Genomic DNA, 6,515 nt, shown 5'->3' with positions numbered 1-6,515 from the left:
TTGGCCACTGATGGAAGACAGGATACTGGGCTAGATGGACCATTGGTTTGACCCAGTATGGCCGTTCTTATGTTCTCAAACCACCCTGCCCTAGATGGTGGCAAGTTGCACAGTGGGATAGCTACCCATGGTGCACTGCTCTCTGCATCAGTGCAAGTGCTGGTAGTTAGAACATGCACCACCCACACAAGGAGTGTAGTTTGGACATGCAAAAGTGATTTAATTACTGTGGTGGCTGTATGTTGACGTAATTTAGGTCGACTTTATTTTGTACTGTAGACTTGCCCTAAGTCAAATACTGTAGCTGGTTAAGTCTGACCCATAATAATGTCTAAAATGATAAACATTAAGCAAGGGACAATCATAGCTCATGATTCAGGCTGCCACTTAAAAACTGTGGGTATTAAGAAAGGATAGCACCTCCTTTCCTCGTGTACGCTACCGAATAACTGGAGATGCATAACTTTTACTCCTTTCCCTGAAGTGTCAGCTGTTAGTTACTGTGGCCAGGGAGAAGGAAGGGTAGCAGTGCTATACTACTGGTACCTATAATAAGCATGTGCCTGCTGCTTGCTTCTGAGTGCCACAGAGAGCCATCAGTGTGCTCAAAGTAACATGAGCCCCGGCCCTCTCCTGATGTTCCAGGGAGACAGTAAGTGGCGTGAGAAGGCTGAACTAGGCCTCCCAGGACTTTGGCCCTACACCTGCTACCTTTTCCCATGACTACTAAAGAGGCCCGTGAAAGACACGCACCCGGCTATTTGTCCTCCCCTTCCACAGAGGAGCTGAGAGAGGGGCCGCTCGTGCATCCAGCCCTGCCTGGACACCCTGCCGCCCCCACCCCCTGAGCCCCAGGGCCAACGAGAAGGGGGCGGGGCTTTCTATGCCCAGCCCAGCCCCCTTTCCCACCCTGTGCTTCTCCGCTGGCACCCCCCCCCCTCCCGCAGCGCAAGCGCACTGCGTGCTGGAACCGAGTCTCGCCTGGGTGAGCGTCTCCCCCTCCCCTGACCGAGGGCGGCCGCGGGAGGCGGCGCTGCGCTGCTGGGGCAGGCCGGGGCGCCGCGCAGGTAGCTGAGGGGGCGGGGGCAGCCTGCCGGGCGCGGGGCGGGGAGAGGTGGGGAAAGCCGCTGGAACCGCCCCGCCCCGCCCCTGCCTCCCGCTGCGCCATTGGGAGCTCCCTGCCCGCGGCGGCGGCTGCCGGTGCGGGGCGCCGAACCGTTAGCTGCGGAGCCCTGGCGGTGAGTCGCTCCGCTCCGCTCCGCTCCGCTCCCCCCCAGCAACGGGGCGGGGGCGGCCGGGCAACACCCTCCCGGCTGGGCGGCTCTGGGGAGCGGGATTTCGGCTGCCTGGGCTCGTTCCCCGCCCAAACCCCTGGGCGTAAGCCTTGTCCCCCTTGCTCCGCGGCGCCGCCTGAGCCTGGGCTTCTCCGGCCGGGATGCCCGTGTGCAGGGGCGCTGGGCCGGGCAGAGCGCGGGGCGGCGGCTGCGGCGCGTGCCGCTGGCGCGGTGTAAAGTCCGTTGTCAGTGGACAAGTCTCTTGGTGAAAGTTAGGCAGTGAACGGGGTGCATCGTGTGATGGGAGTGCGGGGGCATGGCTGAAGCGTTACCAGTACAGGTGGTGGGCTCGGCAGTCAAGGGGCAGCAGGGACGTGGCTGGCTGCAGTACCTGTTCCGGAAGATGCTGTCTTCCCCTGCAAACTAGAAAACGTGCTCTCGTAACTCGTCTTCCCCAACCATAAGAATTGATCAGGGTGGCTTGGTTTTCTATTGGAAATCGTATGAAACCTGCCAGTGTAGTTAGGATTTAAAGAGACGTTTCCAGCTAGACTGACCCTCCACATTCTTAAAATAGATAAATTAAACCGGTAATATGAATGGAATTATTTTCATGGTTCTTTAACTTTTAAAAATCCAAAACCAAAAAAAAAAAAAAAAATCCACGTAGGCATAGGGTGTGGAATGCAAACAAAAATATCTTGTTGCTTCCTGGCAATCAGAAAGTGAAACCAACTTGCAGTAAAAGTGAAACTGATGAGCCTATTTTTATTGTAGGAAATAGGTAACAAGTAAACATGTGAACAATAAGTTGTTTTCATAACCTAAAAAAACCCCAACACTTTGTGGACAATTTTTTATGCACATGTTAGTGACTTAATTTTAAATCTTGTTTTTTCAAGGTGGTTTCTGACCACATTGGAAAATTTCATTGTAGACTACCGCTTGGCATACAGTGTCTTAATTCACAAGTTCTTTTGCAAGTTTCAAAAATACCAGCTTTTTTATTTTTAGAGCTTGCGGGTACTCGGTAGTTGTTTCTTTAATTTAGTACAATGTCTTAAAATGGCTTCTTAAAAATACATAATCTCAAATACTGTCAACTGCTATAATACAAGTCACAGCCCAGCAAAGACCATAGAAGTGCACTCATTGGAGCCAGTGACTTCTCCAAGGTCACCTGCTTATATGAAGTTAATTATCTGCACAAATATTTGCAAGATTTGGTCATTGTGTGTGTGTATATATATGTATATTCATATTAAGGGTGTCTGTTGGGAAAAAAAGGTGGTCCCTGATTGAAGGTAGAGGCTGTCATAGCTCTGTGTTGAGGTTGGCTGTACATGGTAGGCAGCTGAGCAGGCAGTGTCCAAACTGTTACTCTGAAACTCTGCACTAGGTAATCAGATTGTTCACTGCTTAAGGTGCAAGAGCCAGCTTTTTAAAAGTATTTAGATGCCTAAATACGTAAGGATTCAGTTGGGGAAAGGCTAAAGGGTCTGGTCTGGAGATCTAAGTGGCTAATGTGCTCCTAGTAGTGGAGTAGTAATACCTAGCTCTTCTGCTTCACTTTTCATCAATAGATCCAAAATGATTTACAAAGGAGGGCAGTTTCAGTATCCCTATCTTGCAGGTGGGGAAACTGAGGCACAGAAAAGTGAAGTGACTGACACAAGTTCACCCAGCAGAGCTGGGAATAAAACCCAGGTCCCATGAGTCTCAGAATAGGGGCCAAATTGTGATGGTTGGGTAGTGGGGTGTTATATACAAATTTGAACAGGATCATGGAACCCCAGAAGCTAATTGGCTACAAATATGCTTGTTGAGAAGACACAGAAGATCAGGTTCAGTTCAGCAGTCAATTCTGGTCTGATCTTTCACTAAAGCACTCTCTAGAGCAGAATAGGTGAAGGAAGATGCTGAGGGCACCAGGTAAGGGACTAGCTCCTCTGTTTTCCCCAGTAGATGAAAAATGCGTCTGCTTCCTAGAAGAGGATTGGATTCAGTGCTTCAGTCCTCCTGTAGTTGGATCTTTGCAGTCATGAATTTTGTTGTCTGATGTGGTGTTCTGGTGTCTGATCTAAATCCCTGTTTTATGCTCTGTCTCATAGGTCAGTATGGAGCAGCCAGCTTCCCCCTTTCTTGCTCTGCATTTAGCCAAGACTAGAAACAATATATATATGAAACTAAATTTTAAAAAATATATACCCAGACTAGTGTCTGACAACAAAAAGTTTAAGGGTCTTTACTGATTCGAATTAATTTTTGGTAATACATTTTTACATGATTGTATAAAATCCTGATTAATGAATTTTTTTGGCAAACACTCTATTTGTCCCAACATGCATTTTTCAGTCAAATAACACTATTCAAGATTTTGGGATAAATTTGGCATATATTTTTGTCTGAATAAAAAAAAATAATCAAAAGTGTGACTTCCTTATTCTGATATTTTTTGAAAGTGTTCTGACTCTTCATTTTGAATTTTAGCTAGATTTGTTAAAAATTAGGGCTGTCAAGTGATTAAAAAATTGTGATTAATTGCGTGATTAAAAAGATTAATAGAATACCATTTATTTAACTTTTTGGATGTTTTCTACATTTTTGAATATATTGATTTCAATTACAACACAGAATACAAAGTGTACAGGGCTCACTTTATATTTTTGATTACAAAATATTTGCACTGTAAAAAACAAAAGAAATAATATTTTTCAGTTCACCTAATACAAGTACTGTAGTGCAATCTCTTTATAATGAAAGTTGAACTTACAAGTGTAGAATTATGTACAGAAAAAAACTGTATTGAAAAATAAAACAATGTGAAACTTTAGAACCTACAAGTCTATTCAGTCCTACTTCAGCCAATCGCTCAGACAAACAAGTTTGGTTACAATTTGCTGTCCGTGCCTTGTTTACAGTGTCACCTGAAAGTGAGAACAGGCATTCGTTCACATGGCACTGTTGTAGCTAGCATTGCAAGATATTTGTGTGTCAGTTGTGTTAAAGATTCATATGTCCCTTCATGCTTCAACCACCATTCCAGTAGACATGCGTCCATGCTGATGATGGGTTCAGCCTGATAATGATCCAAGGCAGAGCGGACTGACACATGTTCATTTTCATCGTCTGAGTCAGATGCCACCAGCAGAAGGTTGATTTTCTTTTTTGGTGGTTCGGGTTCTGTAGTTTCCACATTGGGGTGTTGCTCTTTTAAGACTTCTGAAAGTGGAAGGCACTTCAGATTCTTAAAACTTGGGTTGATTGCTATATCTATCCTTAGATATCTCACATTGGTACTTCCTTTGCGTTTTGTCAAATCTGCCGTGAAAGTGTTCTTAAAACGAACATGTGCTGAGTCATCATCAGAGACTGCCATAACATGAAATATATGGCAGAATCCAGGTAAAACAGAACAGGAGATATACAGTTCTCCCCCAAGGAGTTCAGTCACAAATTTAATTAACACATTATTTTTTTAACAAGCATCATCAGCATGGAAGCATGTCCTCTGGAATGGTGGCTGAAGCGTGAAGGGACATACGAATGTTTAGCATATCTGGCACGTAAATACCCTGCAACGCGGGCTACAAACGTGCCATGCGAACGCCTGTTCTTGCTTTCAGGTGACATTGTAAATAAGAAGCAGGCAGCAGTATCTCCCGTAAATGTAAACAAACTTGTTTGTCTCAGCAATAGGCTGAACAAGGAGGACAACTGAGTTGACTTGTAGGCTCTAAAATTTTACATTGTTTTGTTTTTGAGTGCATTAATGTAACAAAAATCTACATTTTAAAATTACACTTTCCCTATAGAGATTGCTCTACTGTACTTGTATGAGGAGAATTGAAAAATACTATTTCTTATGTTTATCATTTTTACAATGCAAATATTGGTAATCAAAAATATAAAGTGAACACTGTACACTTTGTATTTTGTGTTGTAATAGAAATCAATATATTTGAAAATGTAGAAAAACATCCAAAAATATTTAATAAATTTCAATTAGTATTCTATTGTTTAACAGTGTGATTAACTAATTTTTTTCATCACAGTTAATTTTTTTTAAAGATTCCCTGAAATGGTTCCGGATACGCATTACATTGAAGTGCACGATGTGCAAGGTGGCAGTAGCCTATTTGTCGACATCTCCCTCCAGAAACCACAAGAAGTGACACAGCAGTAGCATTGTGTTTCTGAACTCTCTTCACCAACTTCATGGTGGGAATAAGGTTTCCAGAGCCATGTTAGCCAGAGACTTCCTCTGGGAATATCCCAGTACCTTCATGAGATGAGGATGGTCTTTACTGGAGCGTCAGTGCTTTTAAACAGGTATTGCAGCCTTGAAGGAGGTTGACTGGCCATGCGAGTGTTTAATGTTTGCACAATATAAGTCCCTCGCAGAAGGTGAAATCAGGTCTCTGAAGGTATAATTTTAGTCCACTAGGCATACTTCTGAGCCATATTTATATAGAGTTTTAAAAAAAAACACCCTCATTCCATCATATCTGAGGCTCTTGTTGCGAAATAGAAGTATTTGGCTTTTTTTTTTTTAAAGTGGTTAGTTTGTTTGAACAACTTTTTTCTTCGTTGGAGCTGCTTGATGCAGGAAATTAGTTAGGATTATTGGAAGAAAGATTAAAAGTTTTACCAAAAAACATTTAGACTACACTGTGTTTTGATTTATGATTTAAAGGCTTTTTTCTGACATTAGAAATCAAAATACTGTATGTTTAGAAAACTGTCTCTGGAAACTGTGAAGAGGACCCCTGGAATCTTAAATAGATGTAGTCAGTATAATGAACTAAAACAACTTAGTTAGACCTAATGGAGCTCTGCTGATCTGTGTATGTGGTGATGGTGTGTGTTTGTTTTTTTCTGTGGAGTAGGCGGCAAGAGGGTAGCTTTTAGTGCTCTAGAGTCTAGATAATCTTTCTCTTTGAAAGTTTTCACTTGTTCTGAAGTGGTCTAATTTTAGGTAGTGTCTAAAATACTTATATATCTGCTGCTAAATGCTATTTTGCAACTGCCTACAACAATAATCCTTAATATACTGCAACAGATTTTTCTGTTCCCTTCTGTAGCAGCAGTATACTATGAGCAAAAGCACATCTGCATTACCTAAGGCTGTGCAGCTCCAATACTCTTAGGCCATGATTCAGCAAGGTAAACGTGTATCTAACAAAAAGAGGAGTACTTGTGGCACCTTAGAGACTAACACATTTATTTGAGCAATAAGCT

At 43.1% G+C, this 6,515-nt stretch overlaps 1 protein-coding gene across 3 annotated transcripts in view; it reads left to right on the top strand.

Moving 5' to 3' along the window:
- Positions 1-1,116: 1,116 nt before the first annotated feature.
- Positions 1,117-6,515, top strand: part of FNDC3A (fibronectin type III domain containing 3A) — a 207,363-nt gene continuing 201,964 nt past the window's right edge. Inside the window, exon 1 of one of the 3 annotated variants that reach the window (XM_048849789.2) lies at positions 1,117-1,238. The gene's annotated coding sequence lies outside the window, so the exon portion shown is untranslated. Of the gene's footprint in view, positions 1,239-5,590; positions 5,607-6,515 lie in introns of those variants that run through there. The other 2 variants (XM_048849826.2, XM_075128431.1) reach the window with 2 other exon arrangements.

The sequence above is a fragment of the Caretta caretta genome, chromosome 1, assembly GCF_965140235.1.
Source record: "Caretta caretta isolate rCarCar2 chromosome 1, rCarCar1.hap1, whole genome shotgun sequence".
NCBI classification, from domain to species: Eukaryota; Metazoa; Chordata; order Testudines; family Cheloniidae; genus Caretta; species Caretta caretta.
The sequence above is the reverse complement of the archived record's forward strand: the minus strand, read 5'-3'. Positions and strand labels throughout refer to the sequence as shown.